Genomic DNA, 23,170 nt, shown 5'->3' on the forward strand with positions numbered 1-23,170 from the left:
CATAATATCTTGAATACACTGGTTCTCAACCGATAAAGAGAAAATGAAAGAAAATGTCCGATTGCCGATGCGTAACAACTTTGGCCCTTGTCAGTACTTGGGCGGGTGAGCGCATGGGAACACAGGGCACTATTGGCAGTTTTACTTCCTATTTTTGTTTCTCCTTTGTTTTCGGAGCTACAGCCCGATTCGGTCAGGGAGACGCCACCGTGAAATGAAGGGGGCGTGCTGTGTGTCCATCGCCTCGCCTCTCCTTACCTCTCTCAGTCGTTTCTCGTGCTTGTCGTTTTGATATAGGCCGATTTGAGAGCGTCAGCTCTCGCGTCAGCTGAGCAAAGTCGAGACAAGTCGAGACACACTAAGGGCTGGTATGCAGCGAGTAAGAGGGCGAGAAAACAATAGTTTAAGAGCGCGTGGCAAAAGTACTCATACGCGAAATTAAAAGCCTGCTGCGGTGGCCGGGAATCGAACCCGGATCAACCGCTTGGAAGGCAACTATGCTGACCATTACACCACCACCGCACAAGCGAGCGCCGCGCGTCCGCGCTGTGTCGGCTTCCCGCCAGTCGGCAGCGGCCGAAGGTGATCGTACCTGGCAGGCGCATTTCGAGGCGGGCTAGGGGAGCACATCCAGACGCATTCGGACAGCGTATCCGCGCACATTTCGCATCCTTTGGCAAGAGTTGGGCGCCGGCGACGCAAGAGTACGCAGAGGACCGCGTTCTGGCGGCATTTTTAAGCAGTTCAGTGCAGGATTCAGCGTCTGCAGCATCTTTTCCACAGAATGCTACGGCGCTTGACGGCAGTCCCACTTTCCCTTGAGACACCTGCTCGGGAAGCAGCGTCTAGTTACCGTTGGCTCGAGCATCGGTGGTTCAGTGGTAGAATGCTCGCCTGCCACGCGGGCGGCCCGGGTTCGATTCCCGGCCGATGCATCATTTTGCTTTTCCCGCGATATTGCTGCCGCGTGGCTTGCGCGCTTGAGATGCACGATCCACAAGAATGTATAGCTGGATTCCCTTGAGAAGAACCGAGAACGCAGCACTCGCGGGTCCCCACTAGGACGCTCGCATCATATTCTACAGACTAGCGTCGACCTGGCCTCACAAGTTGCTGTGTCCCGGTGCCTCCGAGGCACTGAACTTTAACGACAAGGAGTGCTGCCTATCGTTGCCAACAGCTGCAGCAACACCGCAATCAACTGGGCCGGCAGTGCACGTGTAGCAACAGAACACGTTATCGAGGAAGTACAGTGTCTCTACATCTAATATTGGGTAGGGTATTTACCCAGTTTCCAGGACAAGCGGTTCACCCGTGCCTCGGTAGCGCAGTAGGCAGCGCGTAAGTCTCATAATCTTAAGGTCGTCAGTTCGATCCTCACCCGGGGCGTTTAATTTTCTGTGACTGATGGTGGTGCTGTTGCTAGGGCGCCAACGTATTTCTTGTTTGTTATCCACAACGCTTCAGCGGGAAAATGTTTACTTCCTGTTATTGCTACTTACAGCTTCCCTTTTCCTCTTCTCCCAGCAGAGCATGAAGCCAAAAGCATTGCTCTGCGACGTTTGAGGTGCGCGCCTTGCCAGTCAGTACGTGCAAAGATGCTCGCAAAGAGAGAGGGGCGCCGACGCGGCACTCGACACGAAATGCGACAAGCGACCGTACGAACGGTCGAATGAAACGGCCACATCCGGTGTGGTCTAGTGGCTAGGATACCTGGCTTTCACCCAGGAGGCCCGGGTTCGATTCCCGGTACCGGAACGGAATTTTTTCCACACGAATCGTGACAAGTTTGAGCTGTCCGAGCGGCCGTTTCCCGTCCTGCTCGCAATATAGCTACTGTTTCGTGACCGTCAGCAGAATATAGACTAGGGAAGCAGACACACGACGCACATAGAAATGGTGTATGGCTTCATGCCACCTGTTTCCAGCGTAGGGCTGAGCAACTGCATCTGCCGAGGCCCGTTAGCTCAGTTGGTTAGAGCGTCGTGCTAATAACGCGAAGGTCGTGGGTTCGATCCCCCCACGGGCCACTACTCTTTTACTACTGCGAAAAGGCAGCGCCCATCTCAGCTGGCGAGTGTGATGACCAAAAGATCATCACCCTGCGTGGAAGTTGACAGACGATCCGAACCCGACTCGTCGGGAAGCACTACAGCATTCACTCGGCAATGGCCATAATATCTTGAATACACTGGTTCTCAACCGATAAAGAGAAAATGAAAGAAAATGTCCGATTGCCGATGCGTAACAACTTTGGCCCTTGTCAGTACTTGGGCGGGTGAGCGCATGGGAACACAGGGCACTATTGGCAGTTTTACTTCCTATTTTTGTTTCTCCTTTGTTTTCGGAGCTACAGCCCGATTCGGTCAGGGAGACGCCACCGTGAAATGAAGGGGGCGTGCTGTGTGTCCATCGCCTCGCCTCTCCTTACCTCTCTCAGTCGTTTCTCGTGCTTGTCGTTTTGATATAGGCCGATTTGAGAGCGTCAGCTCTCGCGTCAGCTGAGCAAAGTCGAGACAAGTCGAGACACACTAAGGGCTGGTATGCAGCGAGTAAGAGGGCGAGAAAACAATAGTTTAAGAGCGCGTGGCAAAAGTACTCATACGCGAAATTAAAAGCCTGCTGCGGTGGCCGGGAATCGAACCCGGATCAACCGCTTGGAAGGCAACTATGCTGACCATTACACCACCACCGCACAAGCGAGCGCCGCGCGTCCGCGCTGTGTCGGCTTCCCGCCAGTCGGCAGCGGCCGAAGGTGATCGTACCTGGCAGGCGCATTTCGAGGCGGGCTAGGGGAGCACATCCAGACGCATTCGGACAGCGTATCCGCGCACATTTCGCATCCTTTGGCAAGAGTTGGGCGCCGGCGACGCAAGAGTACGCAGAGGACCGCGTTCTGGTGGCATTTTTAAGCAGTTCAGTGCAGGATTCAGCGTCTGCAGCATCTTTTCCACAGAATGCTACGGCGCTTGACGGCAGTCCCACTTTCCCTTGAGACACCTGCTCGGGAAGCAGCGTCTAGTTACCGTTGGCTCGAGCATCGGTGGTTCAGTGGTAGAATGCTCGCCTGCCACGCGGGCGGCCCGGGTTCGATTCCCGGCCGATGCATCATTTTGCTTTTCCCGCGATATTGCTGCCGCGTGGCTTGCGCGCTTGAGATGCACGATCCACAAGAATGTATAGCTGGATTCCCTTGAGAAGAACCGAGAACGCAGCACTCGCGGGTCCCCACTAGGACGCTCGCATCATATTCTACAGACTAGCGTCGACCTGGCCTCACAAGTTGCTGTGTCCCGGTGCCTCCGAGGCACTGAACTTTAACGACAAGAAGTGCTGCCTATCGTTGCCAACAGCTGCAGCAACACCGCAATCAACTGGGCCGGCAGTGCACGTGTAGCAACAGAACACGTTATCGAGGAAGTACAGTGTCTCTACATCTAATATTGGGTAGGGTATTTACCCAGTTTCCAGGACAAGCGGTTCACCCGTGCCTCGGTAGCGCAGTAGGCAGCGCGTAAGTCTCATAATCTTAAGGTCGTCAGTTCGATCCTCACCCGGGGCGTTTAATTTTCTGTGACTGATGGTGGTGCTGTTGCTAGGGCGCCAACGTATTTCTTGTTTGTTATCCACAACGCTTCAGCGGGAAAATGTTTACTTCCTGTTATTGCTACTTACAGCTTCCCTTTTCCTCTTCTCCCAGCAGAGCATGAAGCCAAAAGCATTGCTCTGCGACGTTTGAGGTGCGCGCCTTGCCAGTCAGTACGTGCAAAGATGCTCGCAAAGAGAGAGGGGCGCCGACGCGGCACTCGACACGAAATGCGACAAGCGACCGTACGAACGGTCGAATGAAACGGCCACATCCGGTGTGGTCTAGTGGCTAGGATACCTGGCTTTCACCCAGGAGGCCCGGGTTCGATTCCCGGTACCGGAACGGAATTTTTTCCACACGAATCGTGACAAGTTTGAGCTGTCCGAGCGGCCGTTTCCCGTCCTGCTCGCAATATAGCTACTGTTTCGTGACCGTCAGCAGAATATAGACTAGGGAAGCAGACACACGACGCACATAGAAATGGTGTATGGCTTCATGCCACCTGTTTCCAGCGTAGGGCTGAGCAACTGCATCTGCCGAGGCCCGTTAGCTCAGTTGGTTAGAGCGTCGTGCTAATAACGCGAAGGTCGTGGGTTCGATCCCCCCACGGGCCACTACTCTTTTACTACTGCGAAAAGGCAGCGCCCATCTCAGCTGGCGAGTGTGATGACCAAAAGATCATCACCCTGCGTGGAAGTTGACAGACGATCCGAACCCGACTCGTCGGGAAGCACTACAGCATTCACTCGGCAATGGCCATAATATCTTGAATACACTGGTTCTCAACCGATAAAGAGAAAATGAAAGAAAATGTCCGATTGCCGATGCGTAACAACTTTGGCCCTTGTCAGTACTTGGGCGGGTGAGCGCATGGGAACACAGGGCACTATTGGCAGTTTTACTTCCTATTTTTGTTTCTCCTTTGTTTTCGGAGCTACAGCCCGATTCGGTCAGGGAGACGCCACCGTGAAATGAAGGGGGCGTGCTGTGTGTCCATCGCCTCGCCTCTCCTTACCTCTCTCAGTCGTTTCTCGTGCTTGTCGTTTTGATATAGGCCGATTTGAGAGCGTCAGCTCTCGCGTCAGCTGAGCAAAGTCGAGACAAGTCGAGACACACTAAGGGCTGGTATGCAGCGAGTAAGAGGGCGAGAAAACAATAGTTTAAGAGCGCGTGGCAAAAGTACTCATACGCGAAATTAAAAGCCTGCTGCGGTGGCCGGGAATCGAACCCGGATCAACCGCTTGGAAGGCAACTATGCTGACCATTACACCACCACCGCACAAGCGAGCGCCGCGCGTCCGCGCTGTGTCGGCTTCCCGCCAGTCGGCAGCGGCCGAAGGTGATCGTACCTGGCAGGCGCATTTCGAGGCGGGCTAGGGGAGCACATCCAGACGCATTCGGACAGCGTATCCGCGCACATTTCGCATCCTTTGGCAAGAGTTGGGCGCCGGCGACGCAAGAGTACGCAGAGGACCGCGTTCTGGTGGCATTTTTAAGCAGTTCAGTGCAGGATTCAGCGTCTGCAGCATCTTTTCCACAGAATGCTACGGCGCTTGACGGCAGTCCCACTTTCCCTTGAGACACCTGCTCGGGAAGCAGCGTCTAGTTACCGTTGGCTCGAGCATCGGTGGTTCAGTGGTAGAATGCTCGCCTGCCACGCGGGCGGCCCGGGTTCGATTCCCGGCCGATGCATCATTTTGCTTTTCCCGCGATATTGCTGCCGCGTGGCTTGCGCGCTTGAGATGCACGATCCACAAGAATGTATAGCTGGATTCCCTTGAGAAGAACCGAGAACGCAGCACTCGCGGGTCCCCACTAGGACGCTCGCATCATATTCTACAGACTAGCGTCGACCTGGCCTCACAAGTTGCTGTGTCCCGGTGCCTCCGAGGCACTGAACTTTAACGACAAGAAGTGCTGCCTATCGTTGCCAACAGCTGCAGCAACACCGCAATCAACTGGGCCGGCAGTGCACGTGTAGCAACAGAACACGTTATCGAGGAAGTACAGTGTCTCTACATCTAATATTGGGTAGGGTATTTACCCAGTTTCCAGGACAAGCGGTTCACCCGTGCCTCGGTAGCGCAGTAGGCAGCGCGTAAGTCTCATAATCTTAAGGTCGTCAGTTCGATCCTCACCCGGGGCGTTTAATTTTCTGTGACTGATGGTGGTGCTGTTGCTAGGGCGCCAACGTATTTCTTGTTTGTTATCCACAACGCTTCAGCGGGAAAATGTTTACTTCCTGTTATTGCTACTTACAGCTTCCCTTTTCCTCTTCTCCCAGCAGAGCATGAAGCCAAAAGCATTGCTCTGCGACGTTTGAGGTGCGCGCCTTGCCAGTCAGTACGTGCAAAGATGCTCGCAAAGAGAGAGGGGCGCCGACGCGGCACTCGACACGAAATGCGACAAGCGACCGTACGAACGGTCGAATGAAACGGCCACATCCGGTGTGGTCTAGTGGCTAGGATACCTGGCTTTCACCCAGGAGGCCCGGGTTCGATTCCCGGTACCGGAACGGAATTTTTTCCACACGAATCGTGACAAGTTTGAGCTGTCCGAGCGGCCGTTTCCCGTCCTGCTCGCAATATAGCTACTGTTTCGTGACCGTCAGCAGAATATAGACTAGGGAAGCAGACACACGACGCACATAGAAATGGTGTATGGCTTCATGCCACCTGTTTCCAGCGTAGGGCTGAGCAACTGCATCTGCCGAGGCCCGTTAGCTCAGTTGGTTAGAGCGTCGTGCTAATAACGCGAAGGTCGTGGGTTCGATCCCCCCACGGGCCACTACTCTTTTACTACTGCGAAAAGGCAGCGCCCATCTCAGCTGGCGAGTGTGATGACCAAAAGATCATCACCCTGCGTGGAAGTTGACAGACGATCCGAACCCGACTCGTCGGGAAGCACTACAGCATTCACTCGGCAATGGCCATAATATCTTGAATACACTGGTTCTCAACCGATAAAGAGAAAATGAAAGAAAATGTCCGATTGCCGATGCGTAACAACTTTGGCCCTTGTCAGTACTTGGGCGGGTGAGCGCATGGGAACACAGGGCACTATTGGCAGTTTTACTTCCTATTTTTGTTTCTCCTTTGTTTTCGGAGCTACAGCCCGATTCGGTCAGGGAGACGCCACCGTGAAATGAAGGGGGCGTGCTGTGTGTCCATCGCCTCGCCTCTCCTTACCTCTCTCAGTCGTTTCTCGTGCTTGTCGTTTTGATATAGGCCGATTTGAGAGCGTCAGCTCTCGCGTCAGCTGAGCAAAGTCGAGACAAGTCGAGACACACTAAGGGCTGGTATGCAGCGAGTAAGAGGGCGAGAAAACAATAGTTTAAGAGCGCGTGGCAAAAGTACTCATACGCGAAATTAAAAGCCTGCTGCGGTGGCCGGGAATCGAACCCGGATCAACCGCTTGGAAGGCAACTATGCTGACCATTACACCACCACCGCACAAGCGAGCGCCGCGCGTCCGCGCTGTGTCGGCTTCCCGCCAGTCGGCAGCGGCCGAAGGTGATCGTACCTGGCAGGCGCATTTCGAGGCGGGCTAGGGGAGCACATCCAGACGCATTCGGACAGCGTATCCGCGCACATTTCGCATCCTTTGGCAAGAGTTGGGCGCCGGCGACGCAAGAGTACGCAGAGGACCGCGTTCTGGCGGCATTTTTAAGCAGTTCAGTGCAGGATTCAGCGTCTGCAGCATCTTTTCCACAGAATGCTACGGCGCTTGACGGCAGTCCCACTTTCCCTTGAGACACCTGCTCGGGAAGCAGCGTCTAGTTACCGTTGGCTCGAGCATCGGTGGTTCAGTGGTAGAATGCTCGCCTGCCACGCGGGCGGCCCGGGTTCGATTCCCGGCCGATGCATCATTTTGCTTTTCCCGCGATATTGCTGCCGCGTGGCTTGCGCGCTTGAGATGCACGATCCACAAGAATGTATAGCTGGATTCCCTTGAGAAGAACCGAGAACGCAGCACTCGCGGGTCCCCACTAGGACGCTCGCATCATATTCTACAGACTAGCGTCGACCTGGCCTCACAAGTTGCTGTGTCCCGGTGCCTCCGAGGCACTGAACTTTAACGACAAGAAGTGCTGCCTATCGTTGCCAACAGCTGCAGCAACACCGCAATCAACTGGGCCGGCAGTGCACGTGTAGCAACAGAACACGTTATCGAGGAAGTACAGTGTCTCTACATCTAATATTGGGTAGGGTATTTACCCAGTTTCCAGGACAAGCGGTTCACCCGTGCCTCGGTAGCGCAGTAGGCAGCGCGTAAGTCTCATAATCTTAAGGTCGTCAGTTCGATCCTCACCCGGGGCGTTTAATTTTCTGTGACTGATGGTGGTGCTGTTGCTAGGGCGCCAACGTATTTCTTGTTTGTTATCCACAACGCTTCAGCGGGAAAATGTTTACTTCCTGTTATTGCTACTTACAGCTTCCCTTTTCCTCTTCTCCCAGCAGAGCATGAAGCCAAAAGCATTGCTCTGCGACGTTTGAGGTGCGCGCCTTGCCAGTCAGTACGTGCAAAGATGCTCGCAAAGAGAGAGGGGCGCCGACGCGGCACTCGACACGAAATGCGACAAGCGACCGTACGAACGGTCGAATGAAACGGCCACATCCGGTGTGGTCTAGTGGCTAGGATACCTGGCTTTCACCCAGGAGGCCCGGGTTCGATTCCCGGTACCGGAACGGAATTTTTTCCACACGAATCGTGACAAGTTTGAGCTGTCCGAGCGGCCGTTTCCCGTCCTGCTCGCAATATAGCTACTGTTTCGTGACCGTCAGCAGAATATAGACTAGGGAAGCAGACACACGACGCACATAGAAATGGTGTATGGCTTCATGCCACCTGTTTCCAGCGTAGGGCTGAGCAACTGCATCTGCCGAGGCCCGTTAGCTCAGTTGGTTAGAGCGTCGTGCTAATAACGCGAAGGTCGTGGGTTCGATCCCCCCACGGGCCACTACTCTTTTACTACTGCGAAAAGGCAGCGCCCATCTCAGCTGGCGAGTGTGATGACCAAAAGATCATCACCCTGCGTGGAAGTTGACAGACGATCCGAACCCGACTCGTCGGGAAGCACTACAGCATTCACTCGGCAATGGCCATAATATCTTGAATACACTGGTTCTCAACCGATAAAGAGAAAATGAAAGAAAATGTCCGATTGCCGATGCGTAACAACTTTGGCCCTTGTCAGTACTTGGGCGGGTGAGCGCATGGGAACACAGGGCACTATTGGCAGTTTTACTTCCTATTTTTGTTTCTCCTTTGTTTTCGGAGCTACAGCCCGATTCGGTCAGGGAGACGCCACCGTGAAATGAAGGGGGCGTGCTGTGTGTCCATCGCCTCGCCTCTCCTTACCTCTCTCAGTCGTTTCTCGTGCTTGTCGTTTTGATATAGGCCGATTTGAGAGCGTCAGCTCTCGCGTCAGCTGAGCAAAGTCGAGACAAGTCGAGACACACTAAGGGCTGGTATGCAGCGAGTAAGAGGGCGAGAAAACAATAGTTTAAGAGCGCGTGGCAAAAGTACTCATACGCGAAATTAAAAGCCTGCTGCGGTGGCCGGGAATCGAACCCGGATCAACCGCTTGGAAGGCAACTATGCTGACCATTACACCACCACCGCACAAGCGAGCGCCGCGCGTCCGCGCTGTGTCGGCTTCCCGCCAGTCGGCAGCGGCCGAAGGTGATCGTACCTGGCAGGCGCATTTCGAGGCGGGCTAGGGGAGCACATCCAGACGCATTCGGACAGCGTATCCGCGCACATTTCGCATCCTTTGGCAAGAGTTGGGCGCCGGCGACGCAAGAGTACGCAGAGGACCGCGTTCTGGCGGCATTTTTAAGCAGTTCAGTGCAGGATTCAGCGTCTGCAGCATCTTTTCCACAGAATGCTACGGCGCTTGACGGCAGTCCCACTTTCCCTTGAGACACCTGCTCGGGAAGCAGCGTCTAGTTACCGTTGGCTCGAGCATCGGTGGTTCAGTGGTAGAATGCTCGCCTGCCACGCGGGCGGCCCGGGTTCGATTCCCGGCCGATGCATCATTTTGCTTTTCCCGCGATATTGCTGCCGCGTGGCTTGCGCGCTTGAGATGCACGATCCACAAGAATGTATAGCTGGATTCCCTTGAGAAGAACCGAGAACGCAGCACTCGCGGGTCCCCACTAGGACGCTCGCATCATATTCTACAGACTAGCGTCGACCTGGCCTCACAAGTTGCTGTGTCCCGGTGCCTCCGAGGCACTGAACTTTAACGACAAGAAGTGCTGCCTATCGTTGCCAACAGCTGCAGCAACACCGCAATCAACTGGGCCGGCAGTGCACGTGTAGCAACAGAACACGTTATCGAGGAAGTACAGTGTCTCTACATCTAATATTGGGTAGGGTATTTACCCAGTTTCCAGGACAAGCGGTTCACCCGTGCCTCGGTAGCGCAGTAGGCAGCGCGTAAGTCTCATAATCTTAAGGTCGTCAGTTCGATCCTCACCCGGGGCGTTTAATTTTCTGTGACTGATGGTGGTGCTGTTGCTAGGGCGCCAACGTATTTCTTGTTTGTTATCCACAACGCTTCAGCGGGAAAATGTTTACTTCCTGTTATTGCTACTTACAGCTTCCCTTTTCCTCTTCTCCCAGCAGAGCATGAAGCCAAAAGCATTGCTCTGCGACGTTTGAGGTGCGCGCCTTGCCAGTCAGTACGTGCAAAGATGCTCGCAAAGAGAGAGGGGCGCCGACGCGGCACTCGACACGAAATGCGACAAGCGACCGTACGAACGGTCGAATGAAACGGCCACATCCGGTGTGGTCTAGTGGCTAGGATACCTGGCTTTCACCCAGGAGGCCCGGGTTCGATTCCCGGTACCGGAACGGAATTTTTTCCACACGAATCGTGACAAGTTTGAGCTGTCCGAGCGGCCGTTTCCCGTCCTGCTCGCAATATAGCTACTGTTTCGTGACCGTCAGCAGAATATAGACTAGGGAAGCAGACACACGACGCACATAGAAATGGTGTATGGCTTCATGCCACCTGTTTCCAGCGTAGGGCTGAGCAACTGCATCTGCCGAGGCCCGTTAGCTCAGTTGGTTAGAGCGTCGTGCTAATAACGCGAAGGTCGTGGGTTCGATCCCCCCACGGGCCACTACTCTTTTACTACTGCGAAAAGGCAGCGCCCATCTCAGCTGGCGAGTGTGATGACCAAAAGATCATCACCCTGCGTGGAAGTTGACAGACGATCCGAACCCGACTCGTCGGGAAGCACTACAGCATTCACTCGGCAATGGCCATAATATCTTGAATACACTGGTTCTCAACCGATAAAGAGAAAATGAAAGAAAATGTCCGATTGCCGATGCGTAACAACTTTGGCCCTTGTCAGTACTTGGGCGGGTGAGCGCATGGGAACACAGGGCACTATTGGCAGTTTTACTTCCTATTTTTGTTTCTCCTTTGTTTTCGGAGCTACAGCCCGATTCGGTCAGGGAGACGCCACCGTGAAATGAAGGGGGCGTGCTGTGTGTCCATCGCCTCGCCTCTCCTTACCTCTCTCAGTCGTTTCTCGTGCTTGTCGTTTTGATATAGGCCGATTTGAGAGCGTCAGCTCTCGCGTCAGCTGAGCAAAGTCGAGACAAGTCGAGACACACTAAGGGCTGGTATGCAGCGAGTAAGAGGGCGAGAAAACAATAGTTTAAGAGCGCGTGGCAAAAGTACTCATACGCGAAATTAAAAGCCTGCTGCGGTGGCCGGGAATCGAACCCGGATCAACCGCTTGGAAGGCAACTATGCTGACCATTACACCACCACCGCACAAGCGAGCGCCGCGCGTCCGCGCTGTGTCGGCTTCCCGCCAGTCGGCAGCGGCCGAAGGTGATCGTACCTGGCAGGCGCATTTCGAGGCGGGCTAGGGGAGCACATCCAGACGCATTCGGACAGCGTATCCGCGCACATTTCGCATCCTTTGGCAAGAGTTGGGCGCCGGCGACGCAAGAGTACGCAGAGGACCGCGTTCTGGCGGCATTTTTAAGCAGTTCAGTGCAGGATTCAGCGTCTGCAGCATCTTTTCCACAGAATGCTACGGCGCTTGACGGCAGTCCCACTTTCCCTTGAGACACCTGCTCGGGAAGCAGCGTCTAGTTACCGTTGGCTCGAGCATCGGTGGTTCAGTGGTAGAATGCTCGCCTGCCACGCGGGCGGCCCGGGTTCGATTCCCGGCCGATGCATCATTTTGCTTTTCCCGCGATATTGCTGCCGCGTGGCTTGCGCGCTTGAGATGCACGATCCACAAGAATGTATAGCTGGATTCCCTTGAGAAGAACCGAGAACGCAGCACTCGCGGGTCCCCACTAGGACGCTCGCATCATATTCTACAGACTAGCGTCGACCTGGCCTCACAAGTTGCTGTGTCCCGGTGCCTCCGAGGCACTGAACTTTAACGACAAGAAGTGCTGCCTATCGTTGCCAACAGCTGCAGCAACACCGCAATCAACTGGGCCGGCAGTGCACGTGTAGCAACAGAACACGTTATCGAGGAAGTACAGTGTCTCTACATCTAATATTGGGTAGGGTATTTACCCAGTTTCCAGGACAAGCGGTTCACCCGTGCCTCGGTAGCGCAGTAGGCAGCGCGTAAGTCTCATAATCTTAAGGTCGTCAGTTCGATCCTCACCCGGGGCGTTTAATTTTCTGTGACTGATGGTGGTGCTGTTGCTAGGGCGCCAACGTATTTCTTGTTTGTTATCCACAACGCTTCAGCGGGAAAATGTTTACTTCCTGTTATTGCTACTTACAGCTTCCCTTTTCCTCTTCTCCCAGCAGAGCATGAAGCCAAAAGCATTGCTCTGCGACGTTTGAGGTGCGCGCCTTGCCAGTCAGTACGTGCAAAGATGCTCGCAAAGAGAGAGGGGCGCCGACGCGGCACTCGACACGAAATGCGACAAGCGACCGTACGAACGGTCGAATGAAACGGCCACATCCGGTGTGGTCTAGTGGCTAGGATACCTGGCTTTCACCCAGGAGGCCCGGGTTCGATTCCCGGTACCGGAACGGAATTTTTTCCACACGAATCGTGACAAGTTTGAGCTGTCCGAGCGGCCGTTTCCCGTCCTGCTCGCAATATAGCTACTGTTTCGTGACCGTCAGCAGAATATAGACTAGGGAAGCAGACACACGACGCACATAGAAATGGTGTATGGCTTCATGCCACCTGTTTCCAGCGTAGGGCTGAGCAACTGCATCTGCCGAGGCCCGTTAGCTCAGTTGGTTAGAGCGTCGTGCTAATAACGCGAAGGTCGTGGGTTCGATCCCCCCACGGGCCACTACTCTTTTACTACTGCGAAAAGGCAGCGCCCATCTCAGCTGGCGAGTGTGATGACCAAAAGATCATCACCCTGCGTGGAAGTTGACAGACGATCCGAACCCGACTCGTCGGGAAGCACTACAGCATTCACTCGGCAATGGCCATAATATCTTGAATACACTGGTTCTCAACCGATAAAGAGAAAATGAAAGAAAATGTCCGATTGCCGATGCGTAACAACTTTGGCCCTTGTCAGTACTTGGGCGGGTGAGCGCATGGGAACACAGGGCACTATTGGCAGTTTTACTTCCTATTTTTGTTTCTCCTTTGTTTTCGGAGCTACAGCCCGATTCGGTCAGGGAGACGCCACCGTGAAATGAAGGGGGCGTGCTGTGTGTCCATCGCCTCGCCTCTCCTTACCTCTCTCAGTCGTTTCTCGTGCTTGTCGTTTTGATATAGGCCGATTTGAGAGCGTCAGCTCTCGCGTCAGCTGAGCAAAGTCGAGACAAGTCGAGACACACTAAGGGCTGGTATGCAGCGAGTAAGAGGGCGAGAAAACAATAGTTTAAGAGCGCGTGGCAAAAGTACTCATACGCGAAATTAAAAGCCTGCTGCGGTGGCCGGGAATCGAACCCGGATCAATCGCTTGGAAGGCAACTATGCTGACCATTACACCACCACCGCACAAGCGAGCGCCGCGCGTCCGCGCTGTGTCGGCTTCCCGCCAGTCGGCAGCGGCCGAAGGTGATCGTACCTGGCAGGCGCATTTCGAGGCGGGCTAGGGGAGCACATCCAGACGCATTCGGACAGCGTATCCGCGCACATTTCGCATCCTTTGGCAAGAGTTGGGCGCCGGCGACGCAAGAGTACGCAGAGGACCGCGTTCTGGCGGCATTTTTAAGCAGTTCAGTGCAGGATTCAGCGTCTGCAGCATCTTTTCCACAGAATGCTACGGCGCTTGACGGCAGTCCCACTTTCCCTTGAGACACCTGCTCGGGAAGCAGCGTCTAGTTACCGTTGGCTCGAGCATCGGTGGTTCAGTGGTAGAATGCTCGCCTGCCACGCGGGCGGCCCGGGTTCGATTCCCGGCCGATGCATCATTTTGCTTTTCCCGCGATATTGCTGCCGCGTGGCTTGCGCGCTTGAGATGCACGATCCACAAGAATGTATAGCTGGATTCCCTTGAGAAGAACCGAGAACGCAGCACTCGCGGGTCCCCACTAGGACGCTCGCATCATATTCTACAGACTAGCGTCGACCTGGCCTCACAAGTTGCTGTGTCCCGGTGCCTCCGAGGCACTGAACTTTAACGACAAGAAGTGCTGCCTATCGTTGCCAACAGCTGCAGCAACACCGCAATCAACTGGGCCGGCAGTGCACGTGTAGCAACAGAACACGTTATCGAGGAAGTACAGTGTCTCTACATCTAATATTGGGTAGGGTATTTACCCAGTTTCCAGGACAAGCGGTTCACCCGTGCCTCGGTAGCGCAGTAGGCAGCGCGTAAGTCTCATAATCTTAAGGTCGTCAGTTCGATCCTCACCCGGGGCGTTTAATTTTCTGTGACTGATGGTGGTGCTGTTGCTAGGGCGCCAACGTATTTCTTGTTTGTTATCCACAACGCTTCAGCGGGAAAATGTTTACTTCCTGTTATTGCTACTTACAGCTTCCCTTTTCCTCTTCTCCCAGCAGAGCATGAAGCCAAAAGCATTGCTCTGCGACGTTTGAGGTGCGCGCCTTGCCAGTCAGTACGTGCAAAGATGCTCGCAAAGAGAGAGGGGCGCCGACGCGGCACTCGACACGAAATGCGACAAGCGACCGTACGAACGGTCGAATGAAACGGCCACATCCGGTGTGGTCTAGTGGCTAGGATACCTGGCTTTCACCCAGGAGGCCCGGGTTCGATTCCCGGTACCGGAACGGAATTTTTTCCACACGAATCGTGACAAGTTTGAGCTGTCCGAGCGGCCGTTTCCCGTCCTGCTCGCAATATAGCTACTGTTTCGTGACCGTCAGCAGAATATAGACTAGGGAAGCAGACACACGACGCACATAGAAATGGTGTATGGCTTCATGCCACCTGTTTCCAGCGTAGGGCTGAGCAACTGCATCTGCCGAGGCCCGTTAGCTCAGTTGGTTAGAGCGTCGTGCTAATAACGCGAAGGTCGTGGGTTCGATCCCCCCACGGGCCACTACTCTTTTACTACTGCGAAAAGGCAGCGCCCATCTCAGCTGGCGAGTGTGATGACCAAAAGATCATCACCCTGCGTGGAAGTTGACAGACGATCCGAACCCGACTCGTCGGGAAGCACTACAGCATTCACTCGGCAATGGCCATAATATCTTGAATACACTGGTTCTCAACCGATAAAGAGAAAATGAAAGAAAATGTCCGATTGCCGATGCGTAACAACTTTGGCCCTTGTCAGTACTTGGGCGGGTGAGCGCATGGGAACACAGGGCACTATTGGCAGTTTTACTTCCTATTTTTGTTTCTCCTTTGTTTTCGGAGCTACAGCCCGATTCGGTCAGGGAGACGCCACCGTGAAATGAAGGGGGCGTGCTGTGTGTCCATCGCCTCGCCTCTCCTTACCTCTCTCAGTCGTTTCTCGTGCTTGTCGTTTTGATATAGGCCGATTTGAGAGCGTCAGCTCTCGCGTCAGCTGAGCAAAGTCGAGACAAGTCGAGACACACTAAGGGCTGGTATGCAGCGAGTAAGAGGGCGAGAAAACAATAGTTTAAGAGCGCGTGGCAAAAGTACTCATACGCGAAATTAAAAGCCTGCTGCGGTGGCCGGGAATCGAACCCGGATCAACCGCTTGGAAGGCAACTATGCTGACCATTACACCACCACCGCACAAGCGAGCGCCGCGCGTCCGCGCTGTGTCGGCTTCCCGCCAGTCGGCAGCGGCCGAAGGTGATCGTACCTGGCAGGCGCATTTCGAGGCGGGCTAGGGGAGCACATCCAGACGCATTCGGACAGCGTATCCGCGCACATTTCGCATCCTTTGGCAAGAGTTGGGCGCCGGCGACGCAAGAGTACGCAGAGGACCGCGTTCTGGTGGCATTTTTAAGCAGTTCAGTGCAGGATTCAGCGTCTGCAGCATCTTTTCCACAGAATGCTACGGCGCTTGACGGCAGTCCCACTTTCCCTTGAGACACCTGCTCGGGAAGCAGCGTCTAGTTACCGTTGGCTCGAGCATCGGTGGTTCAGTGGTAGAATGCTCGCCTGCCACGCGGGCGGCCCGGGTTCGATTCCCGGCCGATGCATCATTTTGCTTTTCCCGCGATATTGCTGCCGCGTGGCTTGCGCGCTTGAGATGCACGATCCACAAGAATGTATAGCTGGATTCCCTTGAGAAGAACCGAGAACGCAGCACTCGCGGGTCCCCACTAGGACGCTCGCATCATATTCTACAGACTAGCGTCGACCTGGCCTCACAAGTTGCTGTGTCCCGGTGCCTCCGAGGCACTGAACTTTAACGACAAGAAGTGCTGCCTATCGTTGCCAACAGCTGCAGCAACACCGCAATCAACTGGGCCGGCAGTGCACGTGTAGCAACAGAACACGTTATCGAGGAAGTACAGTGTCTCTACATCTAATATTGGGTAGGGTATTTACCCAGTTTCCAGGACAAGCGGTTCACCCGTGCCTCGGTAGCGCAGTAGGCAGCGCGTAAGTCTCATAATCTTAAGGTCGTCAGTTCGATCCTCACCCGGGGCGTTTAATTTTCTGTGACTGATGGTGGTGCTGTTGCTAGGGCGCCAACGTATTTCTTGTTTGTTATCCACAACGCTTCAGCGGGAAAATGTTTACTTCCTGTTATTGCTACTTACAGCTTCCCTTTTCCTCTTCTCCCAGCAGAGCATGAAGCCAAAAGCATTGCTCTGCGACGTTTGAGGTGCGCGCCTTGCCAGTCAGTACGTGCAAAGATGCTCGCAAAGAGAGAGGGGCGCCGACGCGGCACTCGACACGAAATGCGACAAGCGACCGTACGAACGGTCGAATGAAACGGCCACATCCGGTGTGGTCTAGTGGCTAGGATACCTGGCTTTCACCCAGGAGGCCCGGGTTCGATTCCCGGTACCGGAACGGAATTTTTTCCACACGAATCGTGACAAGTTTGAGCTGTCCGAGCGGCCGTTTCCCGTCCTGCTCGCAATATAGCTACTGTTTCGTGACCGTCAGCAGAATATAGACTAGGGAAGCAGACACACGACGCACATAGAAATGGTGTATGGCTTCATGCCACCTGTTTCCAGCGTAGGGCTGAGCAACTGCATCTGCCGAGGCCCGTTAGCTCAGTTGGTTAGAGCGTCGTGCTAATAACGCGAAGGTCGTGGGTTCGATCCCCCCACGGGCCACTGCTCTTTTACTACTGCGAAAAGGCAGCGCCCATCTCAGCTGGCGAGTGTGATGACCAAAAGATCATCACCCTGCGTGGAAGTTGACAGACGATCCGAACCCGACTCGTCGGGAAGCACTACAGCATTCACTCGGCAATGGCCATAATATCTTGAATACACTGGTTCTCAACCGATAAAGAGAAAATGAAAGAAAATGTCCGATTGCCGATGCGTAACAACTTTGGCCCTTGTCAGTACTTGGGCGGGTGAGCGCATGGGAACACAGGGCACTATTGGCAGTTTTACTTCCTATTTTTGTTTCTCCTTTGTTTTCGGAGCTACAGCCCGATTCGGTCAGGGAGACGCCACCGTGAAATGAAGGGGGCGTGCTGTGTGTCCATCGCCTCGCCTCTCCTTACCTATCTCAGTCGTTTCTCGTGCTTGTCGTTTTGATATAGGCCGATTTGAGAGCGTCAGCTCTCGCGTCAGCTGAGCAAAGTCGAGACAAGTCGAGACACACTAAGGGCTGGTATGCAGCGAGTAAGAGGGCGAGAAAACAATAGTTTAAGAGCGCGTGGCAAAAGTACTCATACGCGAAATTAAAAGCCTGCTGCGGTGGCCGGGAATCGAACCCGGATCAATCGCTTGGAAGGCAACTATGCTGACCATTACACCACCACCGCACAAGCGAGCGCCGCGCGTCCGCGCTGTGTCGGCTTCCCGCCAGTCGGCAGCGGCCGAAGGTGATCGTACCTGGCAGGCGCATTTCGAGGCGGGCTAGGGGAGCACATCCAGACGCATTCGGACAGCGTATCCGCGCACATTTCGCATCCTTTGGCAAGAGTTGGGCGCCGGCGACGCAAGAGTACGCAGAGGACCGCGTTCTGGCGGCATTTTTAAGCAGTTCAGTGCAGGATTCAGCGTCTGCAGCATCTTTTCCACAGAATGCTACGGCGCTTGACGGCAGTCCCACTTTCCCTTGAGACACCTGCTCGGGAAGCAGCGTCTAGTTACCGTTGGCTCGAGCATCGGTGGTTCAGTGGTAGAATGCTCGCCTGCCACGCGGGCGGCCCGGGTTCGATTCCCGGCCGATGCATCATTTTGCTTTTCCCGCGATATTGCTGCCGCGTGGCTTGCGCGCTTGAGATGCACGATCCACAAGAATGTATAGCTGGATTCCCTTGAGAAGAACCGAGAACGCAGCACTCGCGGGTCCCCACTAGGACGCTCGCATCATATTCTACAGACTAGCGTCGACCTGGCCTCACAAGTTGCTGTGTCCCGGTGCCTCCGAGGCACTGAACTTTAACGACAAGAAGTGCTGCCTATCGTTGCCAACAGCTGCAGCAACACCGCAATCAACTGGGCCGGCAGTGCACGTGTAGCAACAGAACACGTTATCGAGGAAGTACAGTGTCTCTACATCTAATATTGGGTAGGGTATTTACCCAGTTTCCAGGACAAGCGGTTCACCCGTGCCTCGGTAGCGCAGTAGGCAGCGCGTAAGTCTCATAATCTTAAGGTCGTCAGTTCGATCCTCACCCGGGGCGTTTAATTTTCTGTGACTGATGGTGGTGCTGTTGCTAGGGCGCCAACGTATTTCTTGTTTGTTATCCACAACGCTTCAGCGGGAAAATGTTTACTTCCTGTTATTGCTACTTACAGCTTCCCTTTTCCTCTTCTCCCAGCAGAGCATGAAGCCAAAAGCATTGCTCTGCGACGTTTGAGGTGCGCGCCTTGCCAGTCAGTACGTGCAAAGATGCTCGCAAAGAGAGAGGGGCGCCGACGCGGCACTCGACACGAAATGCGACAAGCGACCGTACGAACGGTCGAATGAAACGGCCACATCCGGTGTGGTCTAGTGGCTAGGATACCTGGCTTTCACCCAGGAGGCCCGGGTTCGATTCCCGGTACCGGAACGGAATTTTTTCCACACGAATCGTGACAAGTTTGAGCTGTCCGAGCGGCCGTTTCCCGTCCTGCTCGCAATATAGCTACTGTTTCGTGACCGTCAGCAGAATATAGACTAGGGAAGCAGACACACGACGCACATAGAAATGGTGTATGGCTTCATGCCACCTGTTTCCAGCGTAGGGCTGAGCAACTGCATCTGCCGAGGCCCGTTAGCTCAGTTGGTTAGAGCGTCGTGCTAATAACGCGAAGGTCGTGGGTTCGATCCCCCCACGGGCCACTACTCTTTTACTACTGCGAAAAGGCAGCGCCCATCTCAGCTGGCGAGTGTGATGACCAAAAGATCATCACCCTGCGTGGAAGTTGACAGACGATCCGAACCCGACTCGTCGGGAAGCACTACAGCATTCACTCGGCAATGGCCATAATATCTTGAATACACTGGTTCTCAACCGATAAAGAGAAAATGAAAGAAAATGTCCGATTGCCGATGCGTAACAACTTTGGCCCTTGTCAGTACTTGGGCGGGTGAGCGCATGGGAACACAGGGCACTATTGGCAGTTTTACTTCCTATTTTTGTTTCTCCTTTGTTTTCGGAGCTACAGCCCGATTCGGTCAGGGAGACGCCACCGTGAAATGAAGGGGGCGTGCTGTGTGTCCATCGCCTCGCCTCTCCTTACCTATCTCAGTCGTTTCTCGTGCTTGTCGTTTTGATATAGGCCGATTTGAGAGCGTCAGCTCTCGCGTCAGCTGAGCAAAGTCGAGACAAGTCGAGACACACTAAGGGCTGGTATGCAGCGAGTAAGAGGGCGAGAAAACAATAGTTTAAGAGCGCGTGGCAAAAGTACTCATACGCGAAATTAAAAGCCTGCTGCGGTGGCCGGGAATCGAACCCGGATCAATCGCTTGGAAGGCAACTATGCTGACCATTACACCACCACCGCACAAGCGAGCGCCGCGCGTCCGCGCTGTGTCGGCTTCCCGCCAGTCGGCAGCGGCCGAAGGTGATCGTACCTGGCAGGCGCATTTCGAGGCGGGCTAGGGGAGCACATCCAGACGCATTCGGACAGCGTATCCGCGCACATTTCGCATCCTTTGGCAAGAGTTGGGCGCCGGCGACGCAAGAGTACGCAGAGGACCGCGTTCTGGCGGCATTTTTAAGCAGTTCAGTGCAGGATTCAGCGTCTGCAGCATCTTTTCCACAGAATGCTACGGCGCTTGACGGCAGTCCCACTTTCCCTTGAGACACCTGCTCGGGAAGCAGCGTCTAGTTACCGTTGGCTCGAGCATCGGTGGTTCAGTGGTAGAATGCTCGCCTGCCACGCGGGCGGCCCGGGTTCGATTCCCGGCCGATGCATCATTTTGCTTTTCCCGCGATATTGCTGCCGCGTGGCTTGCGCGCTTGAGATGCACGATCCACAAGAATGTATAGCTGGATTCCCTTGAGAAGAACCGAGAACGCAGCACTCGCGGGTCCCCACTAGGACGCTCGCATCATATTCTACAGACTAGCGTCGACCTGGCCTCACAAGTTGCTGTGTCCCGGTGCCTCCGAGGCACTGAACTTTAACGACAAGGAGTGCTGCCTATCGTTGCCAACAGCTGCAGCAACACCGCAATCAACTGGGCCGGCAGTGCACGTGTAGCAACAGAACACGTTATCGAGGAAGTACAGTGTCTCTACATCTAATATTGGGTAGGGTATTTACCCAGTTTCCAGGACAAGCGGTTCACCCGTGCCTCGGTAGCGCAGTAGGCAGCGCGTAAGTCTCATAATCTTAAGGTCGTCAGTTCGATCCTCACCCGGGGCGTTTAATTTTCTGTGACTGATGGTGGTGCTGTTGCTAGGGCGCCAACGTATTTCTTGTTTGTTATCCACAACGCTTCAGCGGGAAAATGTTTACTTCCTGTTATTGCTACTTACAGCTTCCCTTTTCCTCTTCTCCCAGCAGAGCATGAAGCCAAAAGCATTGCTCTGCGACGTTTGAGGTGCGCGCCTTGCCAGTCAGTACGTGCAAAGATGCTCGCAAAGAGAGAGGGGCGCCGACGCGGCACTCGACACGAAATGCGACAAGCGACCGTACGAACGGTCGAATGAAACGGCCACATCCGGTGTGGTCTAGTGGCTAGGATACCTGGCTTTCACCCAGGAGGCCCGGGTTCGATTCCCGGTACCGGAACGGAATTTTTTCCACACGAATCGTGACAAGTTTGAGCTGTCCGAGCGGCCGTTTCCCGTCCTGCTCGCAATATAGCTACTGTTTCGTGACCGTCAGCAGAATATAGACTAGGGAAGCAGACACACGACGCACATAGAAATGGTGTATGGCTTCATGCCACCTGTTTCCAGCGTAGGGCTGAGCAACTGCATCTGCCGAGGCCCGTTAGCTCAGTTGGTTAGAGCGTCGTGCTAATAACGCGAAGGTCGTGGGTTCGATCCCCCCACGGGCCACTACTCTTTTACTACTGCGAAAAGGCAGCGCCCATCTCAGCTGGCGAGTGTGATGACCAAAAGATCATCACCCTGCGTGGAAGTTGACAGACGATCCGAACCCGACTCGTCGGGAAGCACTACAGCATTCACTCGGCAATGGCCATAATATCTTGAATACACTGGTTCTCAACCGATAAAGAGAAAATGAAAGAAAATGTCCGATTGCCGATGCGTAACAACTTTGGCCCTTGTCAGTACTTGGGCGGGTGAGCGCATGGGAACACAGGGCACTATTGGCAGTTTTACTTCCTATTTTTGTTTCTCCTTTGTTTTCGGAGCTACAGCCCGATTCGGTCAGGGAGACGCCACCGTGAAATGAAGGGGGCGTGCTGTGTGTCCATCGCCTCGCCTCTCCTTACCTCTCTCAGTCGTTTCTCGTGCTTGTCGTTTTGATATAGGCCGATTTGAGAGCGTCAGCTCTCGCGTCAGCTGAGCAAAGTCGAGACAAGTCGAGACACACTAAGGGCTGGTATGCAGCGAGTAAGAGGGCGAGAAAACAATAGTTTAAGAGCGCGTGGCAAAAGTACTCATACGCGAAATTAAAAGCCTGCTGCGGTGGCCGGGAATCGAACCCGGATCAACCGCTTGGAAGGCAACTATGCTGACCATTACACCACCACCGCACAAGCGAGCGCCGCGCGTCCGCGCTGTGTCGGCTTCCCGCCAGTCGGCAGCGGCCGAAGGTGATCGTACCTGGCAGGCGCATTTCGAGGCGGGCTAGGGGAGCACATCCAGACGCATTCGGACAGCGTATCCGCGCACATTTCGCATCCTTTGGCAAGAGTTGGGCGCCGGCGACGCAAGAGTACGCAGAGGACCGCGTTCTGGCGGCATTTTTAAGCAGTTCAGTGCAGGATTCAGCGTCTGCAGCATCTTTTCCACAGAATGCTACGGCGCTTGACGGCAGTCCCACTTTCCCTTGAGACACCTGCTCGGGAAGCAGCGTCTAGTTACCGTTGGCTCGAGCATCGGTGGTTCAGTGGTAGAATGCTCGCCTGCCACGCGGGCGGCCCGGGTTCGATTCCCGGCCGATGCATCATTTTGCTTTTCCCGCGATATTGCTGCCGCGTGGCTTGCGCGCTTGAGATGCACGATCCACAAGAATGTATAGCTGGATTCCCTTGAGAAGAACCGAGAACGCAGCACTCGCGGGTCCCCACTAGGACGCTCGCATCATATTCTACAGACTAGCGTCGACCTGGCCTCACAAGTTGCTGTGTCCCGGTGCCTCCGAGGCACTGAACTTTAACGACAAGGAGTGCTGCCTATCGTTGCCAACAGCTGCAGCAACACCGCAATCAACTGGGCCGGCAGTGCACGTGTAGCAACAGAACACGTTATCGAGGAAGTACAGTGTCTCTACATCTAATATTGGGTAGGGTATTTACCCAGTTTCCAGGACAAGCGGTTCACCCGTGCCTCGGTAGCGCAGTAGGCAGCGCGTAAGTCTCATAATCTTAAGGTCGTCAGTTCGATCCTCACCCGGGGCGTTTAATTTTCTGTGACTGATGGTGGTGCTGTTGCTAGGGCGCCAACGTATT

At 54.5% G+C, this 23,170-nt stretch overlaps 53 non-coding genes across 53 annotated transcripts; 42 read left to right on the forward strand and 11 right to left on the reverse strand.

Annotated features, from left to right (window-relative positions):
* Positions 1–450: 450 nt before the first annotated feature.
* Trnag-ucc lies at positions 451–522 on the reverse strand. The gene has a single exon. It is a non-coding gene; the product is annotated as a tRNA-Gly (tRNA).
* Positions 523–864: 342 nt separating this feature from the next.
* On the forward strand, positions 865–935 carry Trnag-gcc. The gene has a single exon. It is a non-coding gene; the product is annotated as a tRNA-Gly (tRNA).
* Positions 936–1,316: 381 nt separating this feature from the next.
* On the forward strand, positions 1,317–1,389 carry Trnam-cau. Its single transcript has one exon. It is a non-coding gene; the product is annotated as a tRNA-Met (tRNA).
* A 297-nt stretch (positions 1,390–1,686) lies between these two features.
* Trnae-uuc lies at positions 1,687–1,758 on the forward strand. Its single transcript has one exon. It is a non-coding gene; the product is annotated as a tRNA-Glu (tRNA).
* A 198-nt stretch (positions 1,759–1,956) lies between these two features.
* Trnai-aau lies at positions 1,957–2,030 on the forward strand. The gene has a single exon. It is a non-coding gene; the product is annotated as a tRNA-Ile (tRNA).
* Positions 2,031–2,623: 593 nt separating this feature from the next.
* Trnag-ucc lies at positions 2,624–2,695 on the reverse strand. The gene has a single exon. It is a non-coding gene; the product is annotated as a tRNA-Gly (tRNA).
* A 342-nt stretch (positions 2,696–3,037) lies between these two features.
* On the forward strand, positions 3,038–3,108 carry Trnag-gcc. Its single transcript has one exon. It is a non-coding gene; the product is annotated as a tRNA-Gly (tRNA).
* A 381-nt stretch (positions 3,109–3,489) lies between these two features.
* On the forward strand, positions 3,490–3,562 carry Trnam-cau. The gene has a single exon. It is a non-coding gene; the product is annotated as a tRNA-Met (tRNA).
* Positions 3,563–3,859: 297 nt separating this feature from the next.
* Positions 3,860–3,931, forward strand: Trnae-uuc. Its single transcript has one exon. It is a non-coding gene; the product is annotated as a tRNA-Glu (tRNA).
* Positions 3,932–4,129: 198 nt separating this feature from the next.
* Positions 4,130–4,203, forward strand: Trnai-aau. Its single transcript has one exon. It is a non-coding gene; the product is annotated as a tRNA-Ile (tRNA).
* A 593-nt stretch (positions 4,204–4,796) lies between these two features.
* On the reverse strand, positions 4,797–4,868 carry Trnag-ucc. Its single transcript has one exon. It is a non-coding gene; the product is annotated as a tRNA-Gly (tRNA).
* Positions 4,869–5,210: 342 nt separating this feature from the next.
* On the forward strand, positions 5,211–5,281 carry Trnag-gcc. Its single transcript has one exon. It is a non-coding gene; the product is annotated as a tRNA-Gly (tRNA).
* A 381-nt stretch (positions 5,282–5,662) lies between these two features.
* Positions 5,663–5,735, forward strand: Trnam-cau. The gene has a single exon. It is a non-coding gene; the product is annotated as a tRNA-Met (tRNA).
* Positions 5,736–6,032: 297 nt separating this feature from the next.
* Trnae-uuc lies at positions 6,033–6,104 on the forward strand. The gene has a single exon. It is a non-coding gene; the product is annotated as a tRNA-Glu (tRNA).
* Positions 6,105–6,302: 198 nt separating this feature from the next.
* On the forward strand, positions 6,303–6,376 carry Trnai-aau. The gene has a single exon. It is a non-coding gene; the product is annotated as a tRNA-Ile (tRNA).
* A 593-nt stretch (positions 6,377–6,969) lies between these two features.
* On the reverse strand, positions 6,970–7,041 carry Trnag-ucc. Its single transcript has one exon. It is a non-coding gene; the product is annotated as a tRNA-Gly (tRNA).
* Positions 7,042–7,383: 342 nt separating this feature from the next.
* Trnag-gcc lies at positions 7,384–7,454 on the forward strand. The gene has a single exon. It is a non-coding gene; the product is annotated as a tRNA-Gly (tRNA).
* A 381-nt stretch (positions 7,455–7,835) lies between these two features.
* Positions 7,836–7,908, forward strand: Trnam-cau. Its single transcript has one exon. It is a non-coding gene; the product is annotated as a tRNA-Met (tRNA).
* Positions 7,909–8,205: 297 nt separating this feature from the next.
* Positions 8,206–8,277, forward strand: Trnae-uuc. The gene has a single exon. It is a non-coding gene; the product is annotated as a tRNA-Glu (tRNA).
* A 198-nt stretch (positions 8,278–8,475) lies between these two features.
* Trnai-aau lies at positions 8,476–8,549 on the forward strand. Its single transcript has one exon. It is a non-coding gene; the product is annotated as a tRNA-Ile (tRNA).
* Positions 8,550–9,142: 593 nt separating this feature from the next.
* Trnag-ucc lies at positions 9,143–9,214 on the reverse strand. The gene has a single exon. It is a non-coding gene; the product is annotated as a tRNA-Gly (tRNA).
* A 342-nt stretch (positions 9,215–9,556) lies between these two features.
* Positions 9,557–9,627, forward strand: Trnag-gcc. Its single transcript has one exon. It is a non-coding gene; the product is annotated as a tRNA-Gly (tRNA).
* Positions 9,628–10,008: 381 nt separating this feature from the next.
* Positions 10,009–10,081, forward strand: Trnam-cau. The gene has a single exon. It is a non-coding gene; the product is annotated as a tRNA-Met (tRNA).
* A 297-nt stretch (positions 10,082–10,378) lies between these two features.
* On the forward strand, positions 10,379–10,450 carry Trnae-uuc. The gene has a single exon. It is a non-coding gene; the product is annotated as a tRNA-Glu (tRNA).
* A 198-nt stretch (positions 10,451–10,648) lies between these two features.
* On the forward strand, positions 10,649–10,722 carry Trnai-aau. The gene has a single exon. It is a non-coding gene; the product is annotated as a tRNA-Ile (tRNA).
* Positions 10,723–11,315: 593 nt separating this feature from the next.
* On the reverse strand, positions 11,316–11,387 carry Trnag-ucc. The gene has a single exon. It is a non-coding gene; the product is annotated as a tRNA-Gly (tRNA).
* Positions 11,388–11,729: 342 nt separating this feature from the next.
* On the forward strand, positions 11,730–11,800 carry Trnag-gcc. Its single transcript has one exon. It is a non-coding gene; the product is annotated as a tRNA-Gly (tRNA).
* Positions 11,801–12,181: 381 nt separating this feature from the next.
* Trnam-cau lies at positions 12,182–12,254 on the forward strand. The gene has a single exon. It is a non-coding gene; the product is annotated as a tRNA-Met (tRNA).
* Positions 12,255–12,551: 297 nt separating this feature from the next.
* Positions 12,552–12,623, forward strand: Trnae-uuc. The gene has a single exon. It is a non-coding gene; the product is annotated as a tRNA-Glu (tRNA).
* Positions 12,624–12,821: 198 nt separating this feature from the next.
* Trnai-aau lies at positions 12,822–12,895 on the forward strand. Its single transcript has one exon. It is a non-coding gene; the product is annotated as a tRNA-Ile (tRNA).
* A 593-nt stretch (positions 12,896–13,488) lies between these two features.
* On the reverse strand, positions 13,489–13,560 carry Trnag-ucc. Its single transcript has one exon. It is a non-coding gene; the product is annotated as a tRNA-Gly (tRNA).
* Positions 13,561–13,902: 342 nt separating this feature from the next.
* Trnag-gcc lies at positions 13,903–13,973 on the forward strand. Its single transcript has one exon. It is a non-coding gene; the product is annotated as a tRNA-Gly (tRNA).
* Positions 13,974–14,354: 381 nt separating this feature from the next.
* Trnam-cau lies at positions 14,355–14,427 on the forward strand. Its single transcript has one exon. It is a non-coding gene; the product is annotated as a tRNA-Met (tRNA).
* A 297-nt stretch (positions 14,428–14,724) lies between these two features.
* On the forward strand, positions 14,725–14,796 carry Trnae-uuc. The gene has a single exon. It is a non-coding gene; the product is annotated as a tRNA-Glu (tRNA).
* A 198-nt stretch (positions 14,797–14,994) lies between these two features.
* On the forward strand, positions 14,995–15,068 carry Trnai-aau. Its single transcript has one exon. It is a non-coding gene; the product is annotated as a tRNA-Ile (tRNA).
* A 593-nt stretch (positions 15,069–15,661) lies between these two features.
* Positions 15,662–15,733, reverse strand: Trnag-ucc. Its single transcript has one exon. It is a non-coding gene; the product is annotated as a tRNA-Gly (tRNA).
* A 342-nt stretch (positions 15,734–16,075) lies between these two features.
* On the forward strand, positions 16,076–16,146 carry Trnag-gcc. The gene has a single exon. It is a non-coding gene; the product is annotated as a tRNA-Gly (tRNA).
* Positions 16,147–16,527: 381 nt separating this feature from the next.
* Trnam-cau lies at positions 16,528–16,600 on the forward strand. Its single transcript has one exon. It is a non-coding gene; the product is annotated as a tRNA-Met (tRNA).
* A 297-nt stretch (positions 16,601–16,897) lies between these two features.
* Trnae-uuc lies at positions 16,898–16,969 on the forward strand. The gene has a single exon. It is a non-coding gene; the product is annotated as a tRNA-Glu (tRNA).
* A 198-nt stretch (positions 16,970–17,167) lies between these two features.
* On the forward strand, positions 17,168–17,241 carry Trnai-aau. Its single transcript has one exon. It is a non-coding gene; the product is annotated as a tRNA-Ile (tRNA).
* Positions 17,242–17,834: 593 nt separating this feature from the next.
* Trnag-ucc lies at positions 17,835–17,906 on the reverse strand. Its single transcript has one exon. It is a non-coding gene; the product is annotated as a tRNA-Gly (tRNA).
* A 342-nt stretch (positions 17,907–18,248) lies between these two features.
* On the forward strand, positions 18,249–18,319 carry Trnag-gcc. The gene has a single exon. It is a non-coding gene; the product is annotated as a tRNA-Gly (tRNA).
* Positions 18,320–18,700: 381 nt separating this feature from the next.
* Trnam-cau lies at positions 18,701–18,773 on the forward strand. The gene has a single exon. It is a non-coding gene; the product is annotated as a tRNA-Met (tRNA).
* A 297-nt stretch (positions 18,774–19,070) lies between these two features.
* On the forward strand, positions 19,071–19,142 carry Trnae-uuc. The gene has a single exon. It is a non-coding gene; the product is annotated as a tRNA-Glu (tRNA).
* Positions 19,143–19,340: 198 nt separating this feature from the next.
* On the forward strand, positions 19,341–19,414 carry Trnai-aau. The gene has a single exon. It is a non-coding gene; the product is annotated as a tRNA-Ile (tRNA).
* Positions 19,415–20,007: 593 nt separating this feature from the next.
* Trnag-ucc lies at positions 20,008–20,079 on the reverse strand. Its single transcript has one exon. It is a non-coding gene; the product is annotated as a tRNA-Gly (tRNA).
* A 342-nt stretch (positions 20,080–20,421) lies between these two features.
* Trnag-gcc lies at positions 20,422–20,492 on the forward strand. Its single transcript has one exon. It is a non-coding gene; the product is annotated as a tRNA-Gly (tRNA).
* Positions 20,493–20,873: 381 nt separating this feature from the next.
* Positions 20,874–20,946, forward strand: Trnam-cau. The gene has a single exon. It is a non-coding gene; the product is annotated as a tRNA-Met (tRNA).
* Positions 20,947–21,243: 297 nt separating this feature from the next.
* On the forward strand, positions 21,244–21,315 carry Trnae-uuc. The gene has a single exon. It is a non-coding gene; the product is annotated as a tRNA-Glu (tRNA).
* Positions 21,316–21,513: 198 nt separating this feature from the next.
* Trnai-aau lies at positions 21,514–21,587 on the forward strand. Its single transcript has one exon. It is a non-coding gene; the product is annotated as a tRNA-Ile (tRNA).
* A 593-nt stretch (positions 21,588–22,180) lies between these two features.
* On the reverse strand, positions 22,181–22,252 carry Trnag-ucc. The gene has a single exon. It is a non-coding gene; the product is annotated as a tRNA-Gly (tRNA).
* Positions 22,253–22,594: 342 nt separating this feature from the next.
* Positions 22,595–22,665, forward strand: Trnag-gcc. Its single transcript has one exon. It is a non-coding gene; the product is annotated as a tRNA-Gly (tRNA).
* A 381-nt stretch (positions 22,666–23,046) lies between these two features.
* On the forward strand, positions 23,047–23,119 carry Trnam-cau. Its single transcript has one exon. It is a non-coding gene; the product is annotated as a tRNA-Met (tRNA).
* The last annotated feature ends 51 nt before the right edge of the window (positions 23,120–23,170 follow it).

Source organism: Schistocerca americana, unplaced genomic scaffold (genome assembly GCF_021461395.2).
Source record: "Schistocerca americana isolate TAMUIC-IGC-003095 unplaced genomic scaffold, iqSchAmer2.1 HiC_scaffold_116, whole genome shotgun sequence".
Taxonomy (NCBI): domain Eukaryota; kingdom Metazoa; phylum Arthropoda; class Insecta; order Orthoptera; family Acrididae; genus Schistocerca; species Schistocerca americana.